Below are 27,374 nucleotides of genomic sequence, written 5' to 3' on the forward strand. Positions count from 1 at the left end.
TGAATAACAGCTGAAAACTCAGAGGGATAACAGTTGATCTGTAGTAATTTAGGGGATGAAAGAGTATAAAAGGGAAAATGAGAAAGAAGTTGAGAGTGGATGAGAGGCTGTGAGCGACTTTAACATTTAACAGAAGCACTGGGTATGTTGATATGACGCTTCTCAGAAAAGACAACAGATCAAGCAGCTGTGTCCCTGAAATCAACCGCAAGATGGAGAAGCATTTTTAACCATGTATAGGAGAGGACATTGGTGCCTTTTCAGACCAAATTAGAGAAAACGGAGGCAGAAAGCATTTGCAGAAATGGTTCTCAAATTTTGCTGCACATCAAAATCTCCTGGACTGCTGATAAACACTAAGAAATCGGAATGTGTGGGGTGGAAGCCAAGTCTTAGAAGTTCTAAAAGATTCTCAGGTGATTCCAATTGCAGGAAAGTGTGAGAACCACCGATTGAGCATGCTTTAAATTTTTGGAGGGAAATTGAAGAACAGGTGCTAGGCAGATTGGTCAAAAAAGGGCAGAAATCATCTCGTGATGTGGGAAGTGTGCTTTATTAATAATCCACATCAAACCTAATACCAGCCCCTCACTGGATTGTACTGTTTTCTTCATCCTTTCCTTCCACTGAGGCTCTCTCACAGTTTACTTTTGTGATTGTGATGCACTGGATTTTCTCTTACCATCTCAGTATATTAACATACTGAGCACACAGATTACAGAACTTTGTATGTCAATTGAAAAATGAAAAATGCTAGGTTGATGAAAAGTTGGCATAAATTAGTCACAACATATTCAGAAATCCAGCTCGAATGCTGAGCTACACACAGGATATGCATAAAAATCTGATGCAGTGATTATTTCATGCACAGGGTATTGGATTTATGCTATCATCCTTTAAACATTAACAACTTATGAGGTATCAGAAATGCTTCCATTCGAATTTCCAAGGTGACTTCAAATAATACATTTTGCTCTGCTTTAGTTTTGCTTTTTAAAATCATGGTCTGGGCCAGGTGCGGAGGCTCATGCTTGTAATTCCAGTACTTTGGGAGGCCAAAGTAGGTGAATCACGAGGTCAGGAGATGGAGAGCATCCTGGCTAACTCGGTGAAACCCCATCTCTACTAAAAATACAAAAAAAAAAAAAAAAAAAAAAAAAAAAAAAAAGCCAGGCATGGTGGTGGGCGCCTGTAGTCCCAGCTACTCGGGAGGCTGAGGCAGAAGAATGAATGGTGTGAACCCGGGAGGTGGAGCTTGCAGTGAGCCAAGAGCCTGCCACTGCAGTCCAGCCTGGGCGACAGAGCGAGACTCCATCTCAAAAATAATAAAATAAAATAAAATAAAAACATGGTTTGTATTCATGGTTGTCACAGAAAACTTCTTTTCCATAAGAAATCAACTTGTATTTAAAAATTCTGACAAATGCTGGGGTACATCTTATTTTTCTTCTTTGATTAGGCTTGTTTAATTCTGAATTATCTGCGTTTGCTTTGAGGCCAAACAAGATTAAAATTTCAAGTATAGTATGCTACATTTGTAATGTGAATTTAAAACAAAATTACTTATAAGAAACCAATATCAGCACCTAGGGACAAGGCTGAGCTATTAGCATAATTTACACCAGTGAAGATACTACCCTAATCATTTGTGGCCAATTATCAATTACTGGTCAATGCTAGAATCATTCTCCATAATTATTTCCCTGAGGTATCTTCCCTAGATATAATGGAGAACTTCATCATATTTTCTTTTCCCTTGAAAAACAATACTTATTTGTTTCTACAGGATTTTCAATCTTCGAGAAAACCAAATCTAAACTTTTACTACTAAGAATTTCCCTAAAATTTTAAATCTTCAAATCTTAAATAGCTAAGTCAAAGAACTGAATATATCCGTTGTCTACAAAGTATTTAGAAAAAAACATTTAAAATTTTGCTGTTCCTATCCATATTATTTTTGACTAATTTCAATTCTGATTTTTTTTGAGTTTGAAAAGATTAATTTATACTTCATAAGTTAACATTTTTAACATTAATTCCTTTTCTTACATATATTGTTCCTTTCTATTAAAATCAATCTCAAAGCCTGCAAACACCAACCTTACATTTGAATTCCTAATGACTCTTCCTATTGTCTCATTTCTGTTTGAACCTGTCAATCAAGGGTGAAAAGTGCTAATCACTCCCAGAAACCCCAATCTTGCTCACAAAAGTACCAGTCACTGAAAAAATAATACCGATTGGTCATGGATGGGCAGGAAATCTCACTAGGGATCTAACTGCACAATGGAGTTTATTAAGTCCATTTTGCTCAAGTCCAGCTCTCCCTGCATGCAAGGGTTTGAGACTTTAATTTCAAAGTCAGCTAAAACCGGCTAAGGTAACTTATATTCATTAGCTAGGCTCTGACTGAAGCTCTTGGTTAGTGCGTTTGGCTTTCGATAATAGCGGTAGCATTTATTTTTACTCTTTATTTTCCTTCCCGTCTTTTTAAAGAGGGGGACGAGATTTAGTTGGATGCTAGTTGTTTTAAATTCTTAATTGGTCCATGTTCTTTTTTAGCTGCTTATTATTTTCGTACCTCATTCCTGTAAATGACTAAACATCCACAAGAAAGACATTTCTCATTAATTCTCCCTATGCAGCAGTGCCCCTTCTCAAAGCCATGGCTGCATTTATTACTGAAAAGCAGTGATGATGTGTATATACAGCATGGGCCATAAACTATTGTAGCCTCAGGTCACAGAAGGGGATGAAGTTCAGCAGCCTTATTGCCCACATTACGCAGGACACTAACTTTCTTCCAGTGGTGTTTTTTTTTTTTTTTTTTTTTAAACTGTAGCTTATTTGCTTTCTTAGAGGTGGCAGCTGCAAAGGGCTGGTGTGAAGGAAGAAAGGAAGACGGCACTATCATTAAAGAATAAACAGTAATTACCTTGTAGAAATCTCTAGAGTGATTGATTACCTCTTCAGTTTATAAGAACAGGCCTGGGAATATACAATAATTGATTTCTATTACTTATGTGTATTTTCCTTTTAACTTTCCAAAGAAACAATGTGGTTTAATTGACTTTAATTTCAGATTACACATTTTTATGACTTCTGGAGTTGGCTAGGAATTAAAATGAACAGACTTGCTAGCCCCATGAGCCATATTATCAATTGAAAACAAAAAGACATAGTGTGTATGTGTGTTTGTGTGTGTGTGTGAGATGTTATATGTCATTACATGTCTTGTACTTATCACTGGATTGCTTTTGTCTTTTAATGTAGGTAGTTGCTAGGTTTAGATTGAGTCAAGGAAACTCCAGGTTTAATCAAAATGTGAGACTGAGAAGTAGTTATAACAAGGTCTGGCATAGGCACAATAAAGATGAAACCTCTTCAATGCAAACCTGACGGATATGTGCAGGGCAGTCACTTGAACAGGGTCAAGCTGAGCATCACGAGACCTCAAATTATGCTGTCCCTGCAGTAATGCCATGGTCTAGTCAAAGTCCTGTAAAACTGCACGGAACCAAATTTATTTAACCTGTACCTTCAGCCTGTACTTTGATATCATGAATATCAGACATGTTTTTGAATAACTGTATACCTTTTGCTGGCTGGGAAATTGAGGCATGAATTGCCACGTAATGCATCTGGGAGGAAAGGAATTGGAATCAAATTAAAACCAGACCCTTATACCTGACAACACTGACAGTGGGCTTACGCCACGTAATATTTAGCCATCAGACAAAGCAGACACAATGGTCTTCTCTGAAGCATTCTATCTTCTGCCTTCTTGCAGATTACTTTACAATACTTCTCTGACACATTACACATGTACACATGTGGTACACTATATCTTTCTCATTTATAGTACCTTTCGTATTATATTGTAAATATAGGTTAATTGGTCTTTCCTCACTTTTTTGAAATAATTACTCTGTTTTAAAATTTTTCATTTTCCTTGCTTAGCCCAGTGTCTGGCACATTTCAGGTGACCAAAGATGTGTGTACAACAAACTATAATGATGGATCTTTGCAGGATTGATGATTATCTTTCAGGCAGCTGCTGAGATATTCATTTTTCTTTGTTTGGACAAGTGATTAGTATACCTTTTATTCTTTGGTACTATAAACAAAGCAATGGTGCAAAATAACAAAAGATAGCAGAGCTAAACAGTGAGACAACATTTCTCTAAGTTCAGTGATACAAAGGCATTATAAATACCATTATAGGGGCGTAAAACTCACTAGGAGTTAGTGTACCAACATTCGTGGGATCTAGAAAATTTTTCATTTTTAATATACTACTTTGTACTATGATTTCAATAATGAAAAAATCTACTAGATTAGCAAGAATGATATTCTTAACACTTAGAGCTTAGAAACAAAATTTTTCTGAATGGAGAACATTTTTCCCCTTCTAAACATGGAACGAAATTAAATATTTAATGTAGCAAACAGATCCAAAATACAAGTTTCTTTTACTAATTTATATATTATAGTGACAAAATCATGTGCCAGATATTCAAAATAGTAATTAATTTCTGATATCGAATTTATACAACTCCCTAAAAATAATACAAGCATTCTCAAAATCCAAATGTAAAAAGATCAGAACTCAGCAAATTGTCAATGAGTTGACACCGTTGAATAGCTTTCTATTGAAAGAATTACTGCTTTTATGTTGTGTAAAATATTTGCAACTATAGGAAATCAAATTGTGATATTTGAAGCTGTCATCTTAATAGTGAATGATTTCACAAACAATACAGTAGATCCAAACAATGTAGCTGAAATATGTGACCACCGACAACACAGTATCACTTGGACAATGTCACCAACAGCTTGAGTGAAACTTGATGGTGGAACAGTGGGTGACTGGTTCTTAGTGGTCTTGCGCTTTGTCAAGTATTCCTTTTTCTTTTTTTTTTTTTCCTCCCTGGTGGCTATTTGTCATTCTCTGAAGACTACAGCCTTCTCCTCCCCTGGACCTTTTTGAACTCCGCTGTCTTTGAATATCACGGATATTGCAAAAGAAACTATTTACTAGGCAGTAATTATATGCCACCCCTCATGTAAAGGTAAATGATAATGAGGTATGCGCAAAGAATAGGCAGTCCTGTCAAAAGGAAAAAGAGCGGCTTTTAAAACTTAGAGCCATACAAAATGCCTTATAGACTTGTTCTGGAGTAACTGTATCAATTAACCATGCTAAAAGCCCTAACTCAGATGGGCAGTGCACACAGCATGTCTACCAGTGTTTTATTATCAAGTCCATTATGATGAGTTCTTGTCCTAGACAAAGGAAGAACAGAGAAAGAATTCAGGCTGACAAATTAGACTTGAAATCAGTTTCATTTACATAACGACTGGAAGTTCATTAATAACAGAGTTTTAATTATTCATGCTCTTGTTTCACTAGATACAGCAGTTTTCCCCCTGCTGTGTGGGATGTCTGGATTAGCTAAAATGAACCTAAGCAAACTGATAGGCTGCCCAGATACTCAGATGCTTTTCTATTTTCACACTACTAGAGACGGGTGGGGGTTGGGGAGACGGAGTGTGTGTACAGATTGGGGCTGGGTAATGAGGAGAGATAGGGAGAGGAAAAGGCAGGCAGTAAAGAGAGAGAAAGGAAGCTGGCCAGCATGATTTCTTTGGGGCTGTATTACATGTTTGCGGAAAAGAAAGAGAAGGAAAAAATGCAACTGTTGTACATTTGTATTTAACGGGAGCTTCCACTTGAGACGGTAACACTTTAAATATCAATCATTTCAAGATTTCCTGCTGGGGCAGACTACTAATATGATGATGTGTATGTATGCAATTCACTTCCTTTGCATATAGGAGCACTAGTGGGGTTTGTTTTTGTTTGCTTGTGTTTTTCAAAAAAAGGGAAAAAGAGAGGAAGTGGGAAAGAAACTTTTTTCCTTCTATATTATCTGGATAAACCTGAGAAACAAGTTTAAAGTAGGCTTTAAAACAATTTTCTTTTAATGAGAGTGGTGGTGATATTTTCATTCTTACTGGCAATAAATAATGACACCAAGGACACTTTTCTGCAAAGAATTTAAACTGTCTTTATACACATCAATCTCCTGACCCAGCCTTGAACACGACCTTGCGAAGTGAGTAGTTGACAGCCAATTGCTCAGGGGGTTATTGCGAGTCTGGTTCATTTGCTGTCTATATGTTTTACTAATTTAGGTAACTATCTCACAAAAAGAGAATCCACGACACATAAAACAGGCCAAATTGTTCCCAACATCCTTAAAGTCCACTGAGGAGTGACAGAGGCCAGAGGAAAACCTCTTTTCACTCTGAAATCTGACAATAGTTGCAGCCTTGGGGTTTTCAAAAGATGTCTCTGAAACAGTTTTGGAACAAAAGTTCTCAATTTGGGGAACTGTCATCTAAAACAAATACCAGAAGTACTTTGAAGAAAATAATTTTAGTAAGGAGAATTTTTATTTACCAAGAGCTGACCAAGTACCACTCAGTCTAGAAGAGGGGCTACACTCTTCTGCTTGCTTTAAATGTCACAAAAATTATGTCTATTTCACTGAGGAAGAATCTGAGCCTCAGAGAGACCAGAGGAGCATCTAGTAAAGGAGGAAGGAATCCAACCCACATCTGCGTGACACTAGCTCTCCCCACTACATACACGTACCCATTTGAAGACAATGACCATTTGCATTTCCTACAAAGTTTACACAAGTTTTTGTTTTGTTTTGTTTTGTTTTTTGGAGACAGGGTCTCACTCTATTGCCCAGGCCAGAATGTAGTGGTGCAATCACAGCTCACAGAAACCTCAACCTCCTAGGCTCAAGCTATCCTCCTGCCTCAGCCTCCTGGGTACCTGAGACTACAGTTGTGCACCACCCTTCAGAGCTAATTTTTGTATTTTTTGTAGAAATTGGGTTTTGCCAAGTTGCCCAGGGTGGTCTCAAACTCCTGGGCTCAAGCAGTCCACTCACCTCGGCCTACCAAAGGGCTGAGATTACAGGCATGAGCCACTGCCTAGCCAACTTAGTTTTCAGTCCTAATTTTTTTACCCTTTTCCTGATAAATGATTTTCTACAAAATAAATATAATGACCCACTTTAAAGAATATGGATAGCTTTCTTAGGTCTTGAATGATCAAAAAATGTTAAAAAGTCATATATCAAACAGTTAATAAAATACTTGGAAAATCTCAGGAGCAAGATGTTAATGAGAACAAGGGCCAAATAACAATAACTGAGTAAAAATTAGACTACACTACCTGGTAACTTTACATCACTTGCATTGTTTGCAGGTCATGTAGGAAAAAAAAATAATCACCAGAATCTGCCATTTCTTATCAAGTGTGCTTGTCTCCCTCCCTCCCTCCCTGATGTGTACAGAGTTTGTTCCTCCTGGTGGGTTCTTGGTCTCACTGACTTCAAGAAGGAAGCCACAGACCCTCAGGGTGAGTGCTAGAGGATTTTTTTTTTTTTTTTTTGAGATGGAGTCTTGCTCTGTCGCCCAGGCTGGAGTGCAGTGGTGTGATCTCGGCTCACTACAAGCTCCGCCCCCGGGTTCAGGCCATTCTCCTGCCTCAGCCTCCCGAGTAGCTGGGACTACAGGTCCTGGCCACTACGCCCGGCTAATTTTTTGTATTTTTTTTAGTAGAGACGGGGTTTCACCATATTAGCCAAGATGGTCTCGATCTCCTGACCTTGTGATCCACCCGCCTCCACCTCCCAAAGTGCTGGGATACAGACGTAAGCTGCGGTGCCCAGCCTACAGCTCTTACAGGTGGCATGGACCCAAAATGTGAGCAGTAGCAAGATTTATTAGGAAGAACAAAGAACAAACCTTGCACAACATGGAAGGGCACCCCAGCGGATTGTCGCTGTTGGCTCGGGTGGCCAGCTCTTATTCCCTTATTTGCCCCAGCTCATGTCCTGCCGATTGATCCATTTTACAGAGTGCTGATTGGTCCATTTTACAGAGTGGTAATTGGTCCATTTTTACAGAATGTTGATTGGTGCATTTATAATCCTCTAGCGAGACACAGAGTGCTGACTGGTGCATTTACAATCCTCTAGCTAGACAGAAAAGTTCTTCAAGTCCCCACCCTGCCCAGAAGCCCAGCTGGCTACACCTCTTACTCTCTCCCTCTTTCCTTTCCTTCCTCTCTCTTTTTCCACCCCCCTTTCTTGTTTTCTTCCATCTTTGTAAGACTATCAGCTATTCTTTTCTGTTTAGAAGAATTCTTGCATACTGGCAGGTTTTAAATTTGTTTCATTTCATGTCTTCTTTCCTGGACAGTTTTCCCTGCCTTCCCACACCCCACTCTGCTTTTTGGTCTGTTTTACAAAGCTATCTTTATGTAGGAGATTTTGAATGATGAATTACTGCTTCAGAGTGATCAGAAAGTATCAACATATTTACAACATTGTATCCTCTTTTTATCTCTCTGAAGTATATATAGATATTAAAGTACAAAGGGCCTGCATGACATGCCTAAGGGGGGAAAAGTGTTTTGAAAAGATAAAACAAGATCCTTTGCTAGTGAACTACCTACCCCAAGCAACAAGCTCAATTTGAGATTAAAATGTAATAAAGGGACAGTTAACACTATGTAAACGAATCAGTGCAGGCAACTGGGCATTACTGACACTCTGTGATATCTGAGATAGCACTTGCTCAAAAATTGCCCTAGTCAATAGGAAAATTAAGCTAAAAAAGACGTTCTTCTAAATCTTTGACCAAGGATTACTACAAACATCTGATATGTTCTTGAAAAAAGATAATGAAAATAAAACCTCTTAAAAGGCTAAAACCAAAAAAAAAAAGAAAAAAAAAAAGAAAAAAGCTTTTACTGCTCAGTGGGTAATATGTTTGTTCTGCTTTAAAAACATATTTAGTTATATTTTCTGGGCTTCATTTCTCCTTTAAAAACTTAGAAATATCGCCAAAGGACAGAGAAAACAATGGAAGGTTGCATGGGGAAGGAAGAGATGGAAGAGACATCTGGATTACGTTTGATCTGGCAGCTTTTTCCCTTACCCTGTTCATTGGCTGCTGCCCTGGGCAAGCAGAGGGTTCTGCCTGTACTAATATTTGATTTCCAGGTGCAAGTATTCACTCATCTAAATCCTGACCATATGCTGTCATACATCTGCATAAGTACTGCTCTTTCCTTTAAACTAATATAAAATGTACACTTAACAGAGACGTGCAAGATAGATGATACTGAAAGAGGGTAAACTCCAGCAATTTTGCGAGGAAGACAGTCCATTGCAATATTTCTTATAGTCTGTGCCCTTGCATGCCTTTTGCCTAGTTAGAAACAGTATTCAGAGGCAATTTGGTAGGACCCAGGAGATCAAAATTTCTAGTCTTGTTTCTGACCATTTTACTCTTTGTTAATAAAGTAAAAGGGGTGGCTCTTCAAACTCCTAGGAGCATATCCAGTCAATGGAGAAACAGTAAATATACACAAATTCTGCAAGGCATGCTGCCCAAGATTCTGATACTTTATGTCTGAACTCAGGCCTAGGGAATCAGAAATTTTAAAGAAAGTTTTAAGAGATTATAATATAACCTGTCAAAGACAGGTTTTAGGGATAACCATCCCTTTAAGGTAAAATTATGCAATTTTTTTAAACTTTGAAAAATTAATCGATTCATAAGTTTTTCTTAAGTTGGCTAAGGTAAAGCAATTGTTGTAAATTTTGACTTTATAAAAGATAAAATGAAACAAATATCTACTTTAGTTATGTGGTATGTTGGATAATGGACACAAAATAATATTCTGGATATACCAACCCAATCACATCAAACACTATATATGTAGTGTTATATAATTAATATAAATAATTAATATAACAAATTTATGTGACAAAAATAAAAATAGACAAGTGGGAGGACATCAAACTAAAAAGCATCTGCGTAGAAAAGAAAATAATTAACAGGGTGAAAAAGCAACCTAAGAAATACAAATGGGCAACAGGTATATGAAGATATTCAGCATCACTAATCAGCAGGGAAATGCAAACCAAAACCACAGTGAGATATCACCTCACACCTCTTAGGTTTTTATTACAAAAATAACAAAAGACAAAGTATTGGTGAGACTCTGGAGAAACTGAAACCCTTGCAAACTGCTGGTAGGAATGCAAAATGGTGCAGTCGCTATGAAAAACAGTATGGAGGGTCTTTAAAACCCTCCAAATTAAAAATAGAGCTACCACATGATGCAGCAATGCTGCTACTTTGTGTGTGTGTGTGTGTGTGTGTGTATGTATGTATATATATGCCCATATATATATACATACACATATATATACACATGTATGTATGTAAAGGAAATAAAATCAGAATCTTAAAGTGATTATTACAACTCTTATGTTTGTTGCCACATTATTCACAATAACCAAGATGCGGAAACAAACTGAATGCCCATAGACAGATAAATGGATAAAGAAAATGTGGTATGCACATACAATGAAATATTATTGCACGTTAAATAAAGAAGGAAATTCTGCAATGTGTGACATGGATGAACCTTGAGAACATTATGTTATGTGAAATAAGCCAATTACAGAAGGACAAATACTTCATGATTCTACTTGAGGTATAATAAAACTCACAGATGCAGAGTAGAATGGTGGTTGGCAGGGTTTGGAGGAAGGAGGAGTTGGAGAGTTGTAACAGCAACAGGAGACAGATTCCTAGGCAGACAGGGATGGGTCCCTGGTGAAACCTGACCTTCAAGCCGACAGTTCAAAGCCTGAAAACTGAACCGCCAGTTCTGGATAGAGTCCACAACCAGAGTGAGAACTTCCTTGTTGCCTTTTAACCAATTGAGTGGTGCTTTTTCTAAGACCACCCATAGACCAGTCAGCACGTACTACCCTATTCTGAGCCCTTAAAAACCCTGGACTCAGCCACGCAGATGGCTATCCACTTTTGGGTCCCCTCTCACACAAAAGGTTACCCACTCTCAGGTCCCTTCTCCACTGAGAGCTTTCCTTCTGTCACTCAATAAAATTATTCTCTGCCTCATTCACTCTCCAATGTCACCCCTCCTGGTGACGGGACAAGAATCTGGAACTTGCTGAGCTGTGGGCAATGGGAACGAATGAACTATAACACGTTGCTGTTCACTGAGCTGTAGTCAGCAGGAATGAGAGAGAGCTATAACATTTCCTGGGGGCTCAGACCTCAGGACTCCCTGAGCAAAAGCTGTAACACTCCTTGGGACTTCCTGGTTTCTGGCATCTCCTAGTTTTCAGGCGCCACCACATCCCCCTCGTCTAAACACAGGCGTCCAACATGGAAGCCACTTTGTGGCATGCCCTGTTCAGCCACGGGCTGAGTATGCAGCCATGGCAGGCACAGGATCTGGGCCAGTAGTGCAAGCTGAGTGTAGCCTGCTGGACTGAAGCGAATGGCATGAGCCCAGAGGGCCTGAGTGAGGCCCTGGGCAGAGGTCTTGTGGCTGCAGAGATTTCCCACTGGGAAAGTGGCACCCTAGGGATCCTGTAACACTAACCCTCCCTCTGGCTGCAACAGAAGAGAAGAACGTGCCTGGCACCATTCCCTCCCACTCACCAAACTACAAAAGCCGCAACAGTTGCTAATCAACATATAGAGTTTCAGTGATGCAAGATGAATAAATTCTAAAGCTATGCCACACATTGTGCCTATAGGTAATAACACGTTATTGTACACTTAAAAATCTATTAAGAAGGTGGATCTCATGGTAAGCTTACCACAATAAACAAAACATCACAAACAATATTTACCAACCATTGGTAAATTGCTATTTTTCAGGTCTATTTGGCAAACAGAACAGTCTATGTGGTATAACTACTGAGTTTGTGAATTTGGGCAACATTGCTTAATTTCCCTGATTCTCAATTTTATCATCTGTAAAGCAAAAATGATAATATTTTTCATATTGAGCCTTTGTAATAATTCAATGCAAGTGAAAGCATCATAGTAGCTGAAAACATGGCAGCTAATATCTGACTGGAAGTTAGCGTGCCAGTTTTGTCCACTGCTCATTCAATTCAAAATCCGAGGTTATGTAAATTCCACAGTGGCAAATTGAAGCACACATGTAATTTGCTCTCCAGAATGACATCAATAATGATTCTAAAGCTCCTACTATGGCTTCTACTATGAAATAATGTGGGGCCTCCATTTGAAGAGTGTTAACAGGTATGGAGATGACCAGAAGGAGCAATCCTGAAAATATCAAAACTTTCATATTTCACTTCTGGATCATTTTATATACAAACCCAAAATTTAAAAAAAAATTCATTTGGCTGGAAATCTTGTCAGTTCCCCCTTTTGTAGTTTTAACAACTGTTAAAGAGGAATTTAACAAAAAGGAAAAAAAAAAAGTCTTTTTGCTAGTGACATTTTACTATATTTCAGTTCTTTGATTATTAGTCAATAATCAAATACTGTTTAATAGCATTGTTTTAATAAGCAAAAGCTTAATTCTCTGAGAATGGTAAAGGATAGATAATACTACTAAAAAAGAAAAGAAAAATTGTCAGAAACAATAAGCTGATTAGTATGGAGTGTCTAAATTTTCCCAGCATACAAAAAAGAAAAATAATACATAAATTAATTTATTTATTAATTTCTTTTTTTAAGTATTTTGAAGTTTTTAAAAATAGGAAACAGAAAACTAATGTTCATGTTCCATATTAACTTCCTACTGAGCAAAGGTCTCTGTGGTCAAGAGACCTTTTTATTATATTGTAGGGGAAAGAAAGGCAAAGGTTTAGGAAAAAAAGAAATTTTTCAGCACTTGGAAAATTATCTTCACTGTACTTTGTATTAGGCATTAGGCAGGATTTTTGTTTCCTTTCATATTTTACACCTTTCTTGTGAAAGATAGAAAATGAATTTAGCACTATATTGGGGGATGCGTTTGGGTATTATGTAAATATCCAAAGGATAAATAAAATTGGAGTTAAACTTACAACTCTGTGCATTGGGCTTCAGTTCAGGTAATAACATGACAAGAGAGAGAAGAAGAGAGCAAGGGAGAAGAGTCATGGAAATAAAGTAGAAACTTAGGAAGGAATGAAGTTACAAAAGAAAAAGAGAGGAAGAGAGCAAAGAGGAAGAAAACAAGACAAAAGGAAGAGCAGACAGGTGTGATAACAAGTTCTTTTATAAACTGCAGCAAAATCAAGAACGATTTTGTGGGAGGGCAGCTCAAAAGGTAGTTACACAATGATGGTCACACCACCCATAATAAAACTGCCTGAAAAGGTTTTGCTCTCCTAGGTTGAAAACTGTAGCCTGTTTAGGAAAGGAGGATGTGATGAAAGTATAAATAAAAATTTCATAAGCAGATGGGGATTTATGGGGCCAAATACATGACTAAGTTTTATGATGCACATAATTATGCAACAGAAATAATGACTTGAGTAAAAAAAATAATTTGTTGGACCAGGAGTAATGGCTCATGCCTGTAACCTTAGCACTTTGGGAGGCTAAGGCAGGAGGACAGCTTGAAGCCAGGGCTTTGGTACTAGCCTGGGCAACAAAGCGAGATCCTGTCTCTACAAAATAAAAATAATAATAATTTTAAAAATTAGCTGGATATGGTGGCACACACTTGTAGTCCCAGCTACTCAGAAGGCTGAGATGGATGCATCACTTGAGCCCAGGAGGTCGAAGCTACAATGAGGTATGATGGTGTCACTGCACTCCAGCCTGAGCAACAGAGACCCCATCTCTTAAAAAAGAGAAAGGAGAAAAGAAAAAGCATCGTACAATACAAGCATTTGCCATTTCCTTAAATACCATATTCTAGGTAAACTGAGGCCCACACTTGTGTTGTTATGTAACACTTTGAAGACAATCTCAGTAACAAATTCTTTTTTTTTTTTTTTTTTTTTTTGAGACGGAGTCTCGCTCTGTCGCCCAGGCTGCAGTGCAGTGGCCGGATCTCAGCTCACTGCAAGCTCCGCCTCCCGGGTTTACGCCATTCTCCTGCCTCAGCCTCCCGAGTAGCTGGGACTACAGGCGCCGCCACCACGCCCGGCTAGTTTTTTGTATTTTTTAGTAGAGACGGGGTTTCACCGTGTTAGCCAGGATGGTCTCGATCTCCTGACCTCGTGATCCGCCCGTCTCGGCCTCCCAAAGTGCTGGGATTACAGGCTTGAGCCACCGTGCCCGGCCACAAATTCTAAGAGTGCATTGATACTTAAAATTAATTACTAAGACCCTTCCAAATTTATTAGGCTTTTGTTTATGAGGTTTTAAATCTCATTTTTAAAATCAGAAAGTTTGAAACTTACAACTATAATTTCTGGTGATTTAAGAATTCATCCAATTTCTGGTGATCAAGGATTCACTCAAGATTCAAGAATCTAAATGTCAAAAATTCACCACATCCTTTACAATATCTCACTATGACCTCATCCTTGATTCATCCTTTCCTATTTCCAGTCTTTCTAAAATCATCACTCTAACTCCAATGTCTTTCACGTTTCAAATTCCTCTGAGTGTTTGATGCTGTATCTACAATAATGCTGAACAGCATATATGTTTAGTTCTTTGTTTCAAATCCTGCTAAGAAACAGAACATACACAAATTTTCTTGTATTACTTCCCCTTTTCCACCTTTCAAAAATGACTTCTGCAACTCCTAGAGAGAGAAAATAAAAAACAAATAAACAGAACGCAGGGCTTCTTTCTTTATGGTCTTCTAATATGTAGCATACTTCTGTGTTGAAAACACTAGGTGTTTTTCAGTGAAACACAGACAACAAGCTCAGCCCCGGGATTTCTGTGCATTGGCGCATTTTATTCTTATGAGAAGGAAAGTTTTCACGGTTGCCATTTTTCAGGGAGGCAGTGATCTGCCAAGTGCCACACAGCACAATGTTGGAGGTGGAATAGAATTCAGGTCTGGCCAGTTCCAAAGCCTACATCCTTGTGCATCCTGCCTTCTCCTTATCTTTCTAAGACGTCCTAGTTTCCTTTCCACATTCTGCCCACAGGCTTCTGAGAATAAGGTCCTCTAGGGAAGGTACCAGGTTATACCAATCTGTGCTTTGATGCACTGACTGTCAGAGTAAGTTCACAAAATAACCTGGGAAAGAATAAAACGAGTCGAAGTTTCAAGTTCACGATCAAGTTCCTCTTGAGCATTACAGCAAGTACTTGTTTCTCTCCTGGTTAGGTTTCTAATTGCCTAAACCAGGTCTGTATGCTCTGAGAACTGGGCGCAAGAGGGAAGCAAGTTAGAGGATGAGAAACCTGGTCATCTAACGGGTCTTTGGGCTTGCTGGCCTTACACCTGTGGTCTTGAATTTGTTGTTTCGTCATTTCCACAAACAGGATGTTCACCCTGACTTTCTGCAAAGGAATCTCACCTATTGATCAAACCACAGAATGGCACAGGCTTTAAAATTATGGGAACTTATCTTTGACAGTTTCTGTTCTAAAATGTATAAGCGAATCTGGCTTGGTGGAGCCAGAGGCCATAGAAAAGAAAAGGAAGGAGCATTCCAGATATGGAGGACCCGATGAGGAAAGGATCGCTCTTGATATCTAAATGTTTTGCGACATTTTCAAGTTTGTAGTCCATTGATTGTAATGTTCTTGCATTGCTCCCACCAGGTGTTTTTCAACGAAGTGCTAAATTTTTCCTGGCTGATTCCAAGAGGAAACCTTCAGGTAGGTTTAATACAGAAGATTAAGACTGCATTAAGACTAAGTCTGAAATGTTCTGCTACCAATTAGCCCTCTAGTATTTCTGTAAGCCTTGAATTTTTGATGCGATCAATGACACCAGTGGAGCCATCTTCTGTGGAGTGGTTATTAAAGATACAAAAATCAATACAAAGATGATACTTGGAAATCTATATCACAAGATAATGAATCACCATGAGAGCAGACTAAGAAGAATGTCAGCAAACCAAACAGAAGGTTTGTACATAACAATTTCATGCCAATAGAATTTAAGTTAAATTTTGCATGAGACAGAAATCTTCATGCTACACTTATGATACATTTGCATGACAAGGTTTTAATAAGGTTAAGTCACAAGCCTAATCAGACAAATACTTCTAGTGTATTCAAAAAGGAAGAAGAAAAAGAAAAAAAAGAAAGAGTGAGGATTGAGATGTTCAAGACTGAGCCAATAATGCCATGGTTTAACTTTAACTAATGACAAAATAGCATCAAAACTTTCTCTGTCAGTAATCCTCATTCAATTTCTTTTAAACGAAACATTATTTGCCAGCACCTTAAGTCCGTAAGTACTGATTGTTATTGGAGCTGTGTATTGGAGCTTCAGAGAATAGTCCAAATTTAATTTGAACTGAGGATTGATTTCGTTTCCTTCAAAGGAAGATTTTTTTTTTTTCCTTCCAAAATTGAGCTGGTGCATGACTTTGCAAGCTCATTTTGGTTTTCTCCTTGACACAATTGTAAGTGACATAACATTTATGTGTTCTGTCCTTAAGGGACATCACAACATTGCTAATGATGCCACAAATGACTGGGAGCTGCTTTTTGGCTTTAGAGATATGGATTCCCTAAGACGTTTTATCATTTGCTGCCAGGAAAAGCAAAAATCAGCAAGCCTGCTGTAGTCATAGTCACCAGTCCACTAAACCATTGTATATTTAATACAGACAGAGTTTTATGCTTGAGATTTCCCAGTTTACAACTATGTAAATAAAGTTTTATAGACAGAGATTAAGAGAGGGTGTGTTTTTGTGTATGCTGGGTGTGCAAAAGCCATAAATGTTTCTCTTTTCTTCTGTCTCTAGGCGCATATGTGAGTCTCCCCACCACTGAAACGCTTAAGTGGCTGCTGTTATGGAAGGTCAGGCTCATAATCACTGCATATTAAGTCCTTAACAGCAATGTCTGGCTCTCCATTAATCTGTAAACTTACTGATTTACCGAGAGATGTCTTTGTTTTTCTCCACGGTTTTTCATCTACTTCTCACCCTGGTGCCAATGCAATTTCCAGAAAATGAAACAATGATTAGTTTATGCTATTGCATATTAAGTTTGGTTTTCTCTGTATTTACATTGCATGTTTCAAAGGTTAACTTAATCAGCTGTGAGTTGTTATGCAGTTAGTCAGAGTGGAATTCCCACAGATTTTTTTCCGCAAAGTATCACATAACAATAAGAGAGCTAGGGACACCTTGTGTAGTTTTAACAGGTCTTTGCAGTTTTACTTAATTTGTTTCCCTTCCCTTTTACCCTTGAGGCTCCCAAAGCAAATGAACCATTCAGGAGTATAAAACAAGGGGAATTAGTTTAGACTTCAATAAAACACAGACCTCTTGCTGGCAATATCTGCCTTGATGTAGAATGTCTGCATTTTAAAATATTGTTGTGTCTTGATTGTCCTGACACCTCATGATTGTCCTCTTGAATTTCCATTGCCTGGGGAACTTCAATACTCTCACCCTGTTCAGGTCTCATGCTCCTTCTCAATGGTGCTCATACTTTAGCTTCCATATCTTCATCTGCAAAATCTACTCAACTAATGCATGAACATACTTAGCAGTTTTCCAATAGTTCCAGAATTAGGATTTAACTTGGATAGTCTCTGATATCTCTTTTACGTAGGGTGAAAAATATATAAAGTGCAGGAAATGCTATTCTCACAGGCAGGCGATTCAAAAGTGGTATTTAAAGAAACGTATTTTTGTAGAATGAAAGATTTTTACCTCCTATTGAAGCTATGAAAGTTTTTAGCTCTTACAAGTCAGTAGTCCTGCTTGTTTGGGGATGGGTTTTCATATGTTGAATCATATTATTTATTCATTTACGAACAGCTACTGATGACAAGCCATGTGCTGGATGCTGAGGATACACTTTGTATCAGGGCAGTTGAGAGAAAGGTGTTCAGTAAAATCATGTAAAGCTGTTTCTCCCTTTTTTTTTTTTTTGAGGCGGAGTCTTGCTCTGTCGCCCAGGCTGGAGTGCAGTGGCGCGATCTCGGCTCACTGCAAGCTCCGCCTCCCGGGTTCACGCCATTCTCCTGCCTCAGCCTCCCGAGTAGCCGGGACTACAGGCGCCAGCCACCTCGCCCGGCTAGTTTTTTGTATTTTTAGTAGAGACGGGGTTTCACCGTGTTCGCCAGGATGGTCTCGATCTCCTGACCTCGTGATCCGCCCGCCTCGGCCTCCCAAAGTGATGGGATTACAGGCTTGAGCCACCGTGCCCGGCCTGTTTCTCCCTTGAGAGTCACATTTTAATTGCTTTTGTGGGGAAAAATTGGTGTCTTTAAAAGTTTGGTTAGTAAACAAATCCAGACCAGATAAATGTCTAAACCTGGTTGGAATAATCAAACATTATTTTTAATAGGTGGAAGAAATGAGATGCATAGTAATTATTTAAGAGTAAAGTCTTTCCTAATGAGCTAAATGATAAAAACTTGAATCCCGTAATTGGACAGATAAGTCGTAAGGAGAAAGTTAGGTTTTCGCACAATGTACGTTCACTGGATAAAAACTGACAAAGTCTTGTTGAAATAAGCTGGGGTGGAGGTGGGGAGGGATGGGCTAGATCCCTTTAAAGGGAAAGCTGAACAAGAAAACAATCTTCCATACACTAACATGAACCCATGGAGAGAACAGAGAACCCAGAGAAGGTGTATACTACATTACATGAATACAAAATAGTTTTTTAGATTTATAATTTAATTTACAAATCTGAAAGACAGATGTATTATTTTATAATGCCCTGTCTTTATAATGTAATATTCATATATTTTTCTAACTTCTATGAGATAAAATAGAGTGGTTTTAATTAACAAAAAATTAACACATGATGGAAGCAAAGAGAAGAATTATTCAAGAGTTGCGCATAAGACTGTATAGGATTTATATTTGTAAACCAGCCCAGAAATATAAATACTTCTAGGCTTCTATGAGTCAATGCTTGACCAGTCCTCTTAATGGCAAAATCTCCTACTGGTTACTTGGCTCTCATGAATCTAAGGAACTGGGTGAAACCAAATATTAGATGGTCCAATTTTAGAGAAAAGAAAGCAGAATAAAAATGTATTAAGGCAGAGAGAGTTTAAGTTTAAACATAACCACATGTGGTGAAAAAAGAAAAGGGCTAGAAAGAAATACCAAAAAAAAATGTTAGCAATGCTCTTCTCTGGCATAAACAATGGCTTTCGTTTTCTTCTTTGTATGTTTTGATATTTACAAATTTTCTACAATAGCATTTCTACTATAACCAGACAAAAAGAGATCAATGAAAAGTGCAATCTAACTGTTGAAATTACTGCTATATACAAAATGAATACATTTCACTGTTGGTAATGCCTTTGACTCTAGAGGAAAGATGATTTCCATAGAAGGACTGTAGTATTTTATATCTAATTAATTGGGAAGGCTTTGAGCAAAATCAGAACTTCAGATCCTAGAAGCTGAGTAAAATAAAGATTTGAGGAACAAGAAAAAAGGTATGATCAATGGAAGATCTTCCAGACAGTGAGGGCTATCTGTTAGCAAGTGTGTAAGAACATGAAGTATGTGAAAACAAGGTGAGTCTTATATGAAAGTGAATAATAAATGAGAAGAGATTAAGAAGTAAACTGGCCTTAAATTTGGAAGTAAAGAGCCATGAACAGGATTCTGTATTGTGAATGTCAAAATTAAGAAGCTCCATTGAGAAATAAGTTTATGGAATGAACAAAATCAACCTAACTTACAGTTAGATTGATTTTTACTTTGGGGGGACCCTAAGTCATAAGCATTGGGTCTGTTTTATTAACACTATTGCTTTCCCTTTACTTCCCAGAAAAAACACATATAGTGCTTTTACTTTTCATAATTCACTTGCTTGCTCAAATATTCATTGATTTTTCTGAATCTGTAGCCCATCTGCTTGCAAAACATTCACTGACTTCATGGGACTAAATAATAAGTATTGGTTGATGTTAATGTACACACATGCAATAAAACTGTCAACTCAGTCATCTTCCTGGTATCTGAGCATATAACAAAAGCATCACTAGACAGTGAGACAGCACTGTGAGAAAGGTAGTGTACATAATGGAAAGAGTGCAGCCTTTGGCCTCAGAGAGACGTGGGTTCAAATCCTGGCTCTGCCACTTGCTACTTGTTAATTTCATCAAAGTAAATTTCTCTGCCTATTTCTTTATCTTTAGACTGGGGTCAATACTTCCTTCTAATATGAATTTTGTGAGAATTAAATGACATATAATAAATTAAAGCATATAATAGAATGGTAGGTACACAATAAACTCTCAGTACCTAATGGTAGTATGATTATTGTTATTGGCATACCCGTGGGTTTTCAACACAATGCAAATTAACGTTTCAAAACCAATATCAAGTTTTGGTTTTCCTTCTGTGAGTCAAATTTTGGATTATTAATAAGAGAATGATCTCATTTCTTTCTCAGGTGGCAAATGGTTTATTCTTAGACCTAGGTATGGACTCATCTATACTCTCCAGTCTCTCTCTGTTAAAGTCACTGGTACCAGCTTCAACTGGTTCGCTTTGAGCCTGGTTAGAAACCAAAAGAAAGCAACTTGATGGATTAACAGGGAGAGCTAGGGAAACTGAGTCGTCGGAGGTGGAGTGCTCATGCTTGATAAGCCTCAGAGACTCTGGTTTTCTATTCAGAGAAATGGGATTACTCATACAGCTTTGCACACAAGACCAACATTTGAGTCTTAAAAGCCATAACTGAGCCAAGCACAGTGTCTCATGCCTGTAATCACAACACTTTGGGAGGCTGAAATGGGAGGATGGCTTCAGCCCAGGAGTTCGAGACCAGCCTGGGCAACATGGTGAAACCTTGTCTCTACAAAAAATACAAAAATGGTGGTACATGCCTGTAGTCCCAGCTACTCGGGAGGCTAAGGTGGAATGATCACTTGACCCTGGAAGGTCAAGGCTGCAGTGACCTGTGATTGCATGACCTCACTCCAGCCTGAGTGACAGAGTGAGACTCTGTCTCAATAATAAATAAATAAAGTAGAACAAATAAAAGCCATAATTGAACTGTTGTAATTGTAGTTCTCTCTGAAGTGAATGAATTTTTTCCATTCATCCTGGAATTAGCACTGTTGCTATATAAGAAGAAAGCTTCAGGGCCGGGCGCGGTGGCTCAAGCCTGTAATCCCAGCACTTTGGGAGGCCGAGACGGGTGGATCATGAGGTCAGGAGATCGAGACCATCCTGACTGACACGGTGAAACCCCGTCTCTACTAAAAAATACAAAAAAGTAGCCGGGCGAGGTGGCGGGCGCCTGTAGTCCCAGCTACTCGGGAGGCTGAGGCAGGAGAATGGTGTAAACCCAGAAGGTGGAGCTTGCAGTGAGCTGAGATCCGGCCACTGCACGGCAGCCTGCGCCACAGAGTGAGACTCCGTCTCAAAAAAAAAAAAAAGAAGAAAGCTTCAGACTCTGGCTACACTGGGGATTTTGGTGTGATGCCTATTGGCACTTTCACTGAATGTGCAAGAGTGAAAGACTTCCTAGGATTCACCTGCCTTCGTAGTGAATTACCCAGCCCCTTGCGTTATCCCTTTGTCTTACTTTTAGCAATCAAACAGCATATTACACAGACCCTGGATAACATAAATCCATAGTATCACTGTTTATTTAGCCCCCCAAAGCACAATGTATCCAAAGTATTCATTATTAAAACCACATCTTTGATGCCACTTATTCCAGCAGAATTCCTATAAAATTCATAATTTATTATACTGAAATGAACATATATGTATACTTTTTCTGGTGCTAATGTTTAGTTTTGTATATGTTAATTTTACTTCTATAAATACACTGCAAAGTATAGGGGTCACACTTTATCTTCTTTTCATGTTTATTTGTTGTGAGCAAGTTTTGGGTGTAATACAGATCCTCCCCCAGTGAAATTAGTTAAATGATAAGAAAAAAGTCTCCAAATATCTAGTGGATAAGAATAAATGTTAAACTTAGCTTAGACTTTTTTTGTGACTTAAAAACTTTTGTGGAATATGAGGAGGGTCCAATTTAAACTAACCCTTTCATTGTTTTTGTTTGTTTGTCTTTGTTTTTTAATAGAGACAGAGTTTGGCCATGTTGCCCAGGCATGTCTCTAACTCCTGGGGTCAAGTGATCCTCCTGCTTTGATATCCCAAAGTGCTAGATTATAGAGATGAGCCACTACACCTGGTCATGATTCTTAAAATGATGAGATCAGGGGGTGTAGAGGCTGTATTATTTCATTCTCACATTGCTATAAAGAAATATCTGAGACAGGGTAATTTATAAAGAAAAGAGGTTTGGCCGGGTGTGGTGGCTCACGCCTGCAATCCCAGCACTTTGGGAGGCTGAAGTAGATGGATCACTGGAGGCCAGGAGTTCGAGATCAGCCTGTTCAAAATGGTGAAACCCTGTCTCTACTAAAAATACAAAAATTAGCTGGATGTGGTGGCGAATACCTGTAATCCCAGCTACTCTGGAGGCTGAGACAGGAGAATCACTTGAACCCTGGAGGCAGAGGTTGCAGTATGTAGTGATTAAGCCACTGTACTCCAGCCTGGGCCACAGAGCAAGACTCTGTCTCAAAAAAAAAAAAAAAAAAAAGGTTTAATTGGCTCATGGTTCCACAGGCTGTATAGGAATCATGGCAGGATCTTCTTCTGGGGAGGCCTCAGGAAACTTACAATCATGGTGGAAGGTGACGGGAAAGCACGCCACCTTACATGGCCAGAGCAGGAGGAAGAGAGAGACAGGAGAGGTGCCACAGACTTTTAAACAACCAGATCTCTTGCGAATGGTATCAGGGGAACAGCACCAAAGAGAGGGTGCTACCCCCATGGTCAGATCACCTCCCACCAGGCCCCACCTCCAACATTGGGGATTACAATTGAACATGAGATTTGGGTGTGGACACACATACAAACCGTATGAGAAGCATAGGCATACATGTAAGGAAAGACAAATAGCAGAATGTTAATTTGTGCATGTTAAAAACTGCTAACCATTTTTGTTGCTTGAAAGTTTTTTTCTAAAAATCAGCCTTTTTCTTTGAGGTCCCTTCATCCATTTCTTCAAGTTGTATATCAAAATTTCAGTCAGAGAGATGCTAATTACTCAAGATGACTCAGGAAGTTCACATGCAGATTTGGGACTAGAGCCCAAAAATGCAGTCCCCGCCATGGATTTTAAACAGTGACAGTTTCCTGAAATGCTGGTTATAGGTAGTAGACATTACCCATTTATGCTTCTTGCACTATCATAGAAAATAAAGTTTATTTATATCACAAAGATGCCAGAGAAATTATGCTGAAATATTTTAACATAAAACAATTCTGAATTTCTGAAGTATTACCCTGAAGCACTCTCTTAATATCTAATATTATCCCTTCCACAGTAACTATTACTTGCCTTGCTCTCAATATATTATACACTTTTAAGATCTACTATGTTTACTGAATTATATTTTTAAAACAAGGAAAAGAAAAAAAATTCATATAGGAATCATCATAGGGAATGGTATCTATTATAACAACTTTTTTCTTTCAATAAATAACCGATTATTAATATATGCTCTTCATGATATTACTTCTTCTTTGCCAACATTTGCCTCTTTAAATGATTTTAACAGTAAAATTTACTGTTGACTAATATAAAAATTATAATAGTATGGTTAATTGTAAAAAGATCTAACTTCAGTTTAGGTCTTATATCTCATTCTCATTAGTAGTTTTTTAAGTAGCTCAGCAGATAACTCATTTAAACTTTAACATGCCATTTTCCACATTTTAGTTATTAAAAGAAAATATAGCTATAATAAATTATAGCATTTGTAATAAATATCTAAATTACATATAATAAATGATATCTCTACTTATGTCAAAATATCAATTTCACATATTTTCATCTTTAATATTACCTTTGGAAATAGAAGAGTGATATATCACTATGTAAATGTAAATAGGATAGTGACTGATTACATTTTGAAGATGAGAAAACTAGGTCAGAGAATAGTTAATGACCAATTTTGGATTGAACCCAGGTGTTCCAGGGCTGTATAAGCCATCCCTGGGTGTTATTTTCTTTTCTCTAATTTGTTACCTTACTTCTGAAAGAAAACTAGGGAATGGTAGAATTGAGAAATATATTTTTGCTAGTGGAGGAGAGGGAAATCCCATGATTTAACACCACGGTAATGTTTCTTAGAAGAGAAGGATGAACATGAGTGGCAACATGGATTATTGGCAAATCTACTGGGCAGATGAAGTCATTAGCCCTATATAGGCTCATTAAGTGCTAATGGTGATCATAATCATCCGTTTGTGATTTGGAAGAACTGTGCCTGCATCCCCCTGAAAGGCTTTTTGTTTTGTAGGTTCCTTTTTATTCTGCTTCCTGAAACTCTATGCCAATTGATGTTTGCATGTTTCTGAAATGGTGACAAGCCTTGTAATTGATTCTCCAACTACGCTGTGCTGTGCGCCGAGCTGGCAGGCACCCCACTTTCAGGTCACTTTACACGTCACACCACCTAGAGCGAGCCAGGAACCCATTCAAAGGGCAATGGGATGCCAATTATTTTCTTTCCTGGCATTTACGTGAAAATATAGGAGACAGCCTGCTAAAATGGAATTGAGAGTTTGGTTCCCTTAATAATTCCTATAGCCTCCAAGTTGGTGGACTATGGAAGAATTCAGAACCTGAAGCAAGTAAGCTGAGGAGGTTGAAAATAGAGATTTAGTCAAACAATCCGTAAAGTGAGGAAATCAAAAAATAGAGCTTTGTGAAGTCAGCAAGTTTAGTGCTTACTAGGTGCCAGGCAATAGTTTCAGCGTTTTACATCTACTAATTTGTTTTTGCTATGCCACAACTCTTGAAAGTAGGTATGACAATTTATCCCATTTTGCAAATAAGAAATGTGGAGCCAACAGCCACATAGCTGGTAAATGACAGAATCACACTTTGAATTTAGGTTGGCTCTGAAAGCTAGGCTTTTAATCATTTTTCTATAGGTGGAATTAAAGATTCTGTATGAGTCCACTTTAATATAGAATTCATAGCTTCTAGGAATGTATAATTACTTAGTAATAACCAGGAAAGCAAATGATGACCATGATTCAGAGAAATAGAAATGTGAGGCCATCCTCTCTAAATCCCTTCATCCCACACTTCCTCATCTAACACCACCACAGGATATTTTGTACCTTATCCTACTTCTACAAAGGAATGCATCCTAATAATTTCTGGCTTCATTTATGAAAATAGCAACTTTAATTGATCTCTACTTGCCTATGTAATTTGTGATGTCCAAGAATACTCCAAGGCAGAAAAACGCCTAAGACCGCTAGCATAATTTTGTAAGAAATCTAGATAGGTAGACAGCCAGTCTTAAGCAACATACAATGAATAACCCGACCCATGGAAAGAGGTAACCCATTTGTGTAGTTTCTTCTTCTCTCATCTCCACCCAGGATCATGATTTTATCTTCCACGTTTAATAAAAGATCATCCAATATCAGAACTTAGAAAACCGCCAATAGATAAAGCAAATACATTTAGGCAGTGCTTGAATTCATAACATAATTGAAGCTATTACGTCTTATTTTGAAATTAATCATTTACCTTATGAGTCTACGTAGGCTCCATACTCTTCAGAACCATTTGTGAAGTTTAGAGTAAGTGGTCTGTAACCTAGAAGGGAGGCAAACAAATCCACAGTTCAAATTCAACATGAAAAGATTATCAATGAAATTGAAAATGCATTAGCATGTGCATTTTTTTACATTAGATTCAAATGATAAAGGCATTTACCAATTTGCAGGTACAGAGAGAACAGAATTTAGGTGAGATGGATATTAGCGCTTGTGTCCCTGTGTTTTAAGTATCAGCTCAGAAAAAAAAGCGAAAAGATCTAAAATGATTCCTGGAACTGAACAATGTGACTGAACCCAGAGGGGGGAGCAGGCTGCCACCCACCTAGGGAGACGGGTTAATAAAAAGATCAATTGTACTCTTATCTTGTTAGTCATTAGACAGCCCATTGATGCCACCTGCTTACTTTAAATGTAAACGTGCAGGCCAACCATTGGAAAGCTGCCACCATTCTTCGGAACCCTGTTTCTTTCTGGTTTAGTGATGGGAGTGAAAAGGCCAAACTCTGACCCTTAGGAACTGAGCATCTGTTCCTCCAGCAAACGCAGATGTGAGAGCAAATCAGAACGCAAATCTTTACAGGCAGAATAAATGAATAGACCAAAATATGAGTAGTTTATAGAGTTAATATCAACACAAACTGAAAAAAACATTTTACATGTAAAAACGTAAAATGACTCAGGGGATTTACTCTCCTGTTAGGTAATTACATCCCTTAGATCTGCAGTGGCCATATATTAAATATACTTTTTGTTTGTTTGCTTTACTGGTCTTTGTGAACCACTGACTCTTTTTCAGTAGTCAATTGTTCTTTCCCAAAGTATAAGGAAAGGTTTACCTGTCTCGCATTAGTATCAGTTGCCAGTGATTAAAAGGTTCAAAGGTTACATATTTCCTAAGGCAAAGTAAATACCTGCTCACCATTGGTAAAAAGGGATTATTATACATTGGCAATCACTATTGTCTACTTCTTTCGGCTTCTGCAAACTCCAGCTACAAGTGGGTCTCCGGGCCTTTCCTTGTTCTCTGACACTGCCTACCTGGGCATCAGATAGACGCCTGATAAGAACACTCCAGATCATCCCACCTTTGTAGCAGATAAATACCTATTTTTTCTTTTAACAAAATGAGTATATTAATTTATCTCATTTATTTATATAGTATATATATTTATTATTTATTGATTATTACTATCAAGCAATATTTGGCTAACAAGGAGTATCTTTCTACCTGCTTTGAGCATTCCTATTCTAGTAAAAAATATTTTGCAAGCAATAAAATACTAATTTAGGGTAGGAATGGTGAGATGCAGCAATCAGTTACAATTTCTCAAAGCAGTGAGATGGTGAAGCTAACTTGTGGCATGTTGACTCTTTACTACTCTCCTGCTCATTTTACATTCCAAAAGTCAAAATATTATATGTAGGTTCTGAATGCTTAAAATGTATTCCTAACTAAGCAGTGTGTAGGTGGCTGGATTTCTATTAGTGGGTTTCAAACCAGCATTAGAAAATCAGGCACTGTCTCTGACCTAAAATAGGAATAAGGTTAATCAAGATATGACTACCTATTGAAAATATCATTCAGTAACTTTTTTTGTTTGTTTGTTTTGAGGTGGAGTTTCACTCTTGTCGCCCAGGCTGGATTGTAATGGCATGATCTTGGCTCACTGCAACTTCCGCCTCCTGGGTTCAAGCGATTCTCCTGCCTCAGCCTCCTGAGTAGCTGGGATTACAGGTGCC

At 38.1% G+C, this 27,374-nt stretch overlaps 1 protein-coding gene across 1 annotated transcript in view; it reads right to left on the bottom strand.

Annotated features, from left to right (window-relative positions):
- Positions 1 to 27,374, bottom strand: part of ADGRL2 (adhesion G protein-coupled receptor L2) — a 694,457-nt gene that overhangs the window by 530,287 nt on the left and 136,796 nt on the right. The window contains exon 3 of the mRNA XM_073007173.1: positions 25,603 to 25,671. The gene's annotated coding sequence lies outside the window, so the exon portion shown is untranslated. The remainder of the gene's footprint in view (positions 1 to 25,602; positions 25,672 to 27,374) is intronic.

The sequence above is a fragment of the Chlorocebus sabaeus genome, chromosome 20 (genome assembly GCF_047675955.1).
Source record: "Chlorocebus sabaeus isolate Y175 chromosome 20, mChlSab1.0.hap1, whole genome shotgun sequence".
NCBI classification, from domain to species: domain Eukaryota; kingdom Metazoa; phylum Chordata; class Mammalia; order Primates; family Cercopithecidae; genus Chlorocebus; species Chlorocebus sabaeus.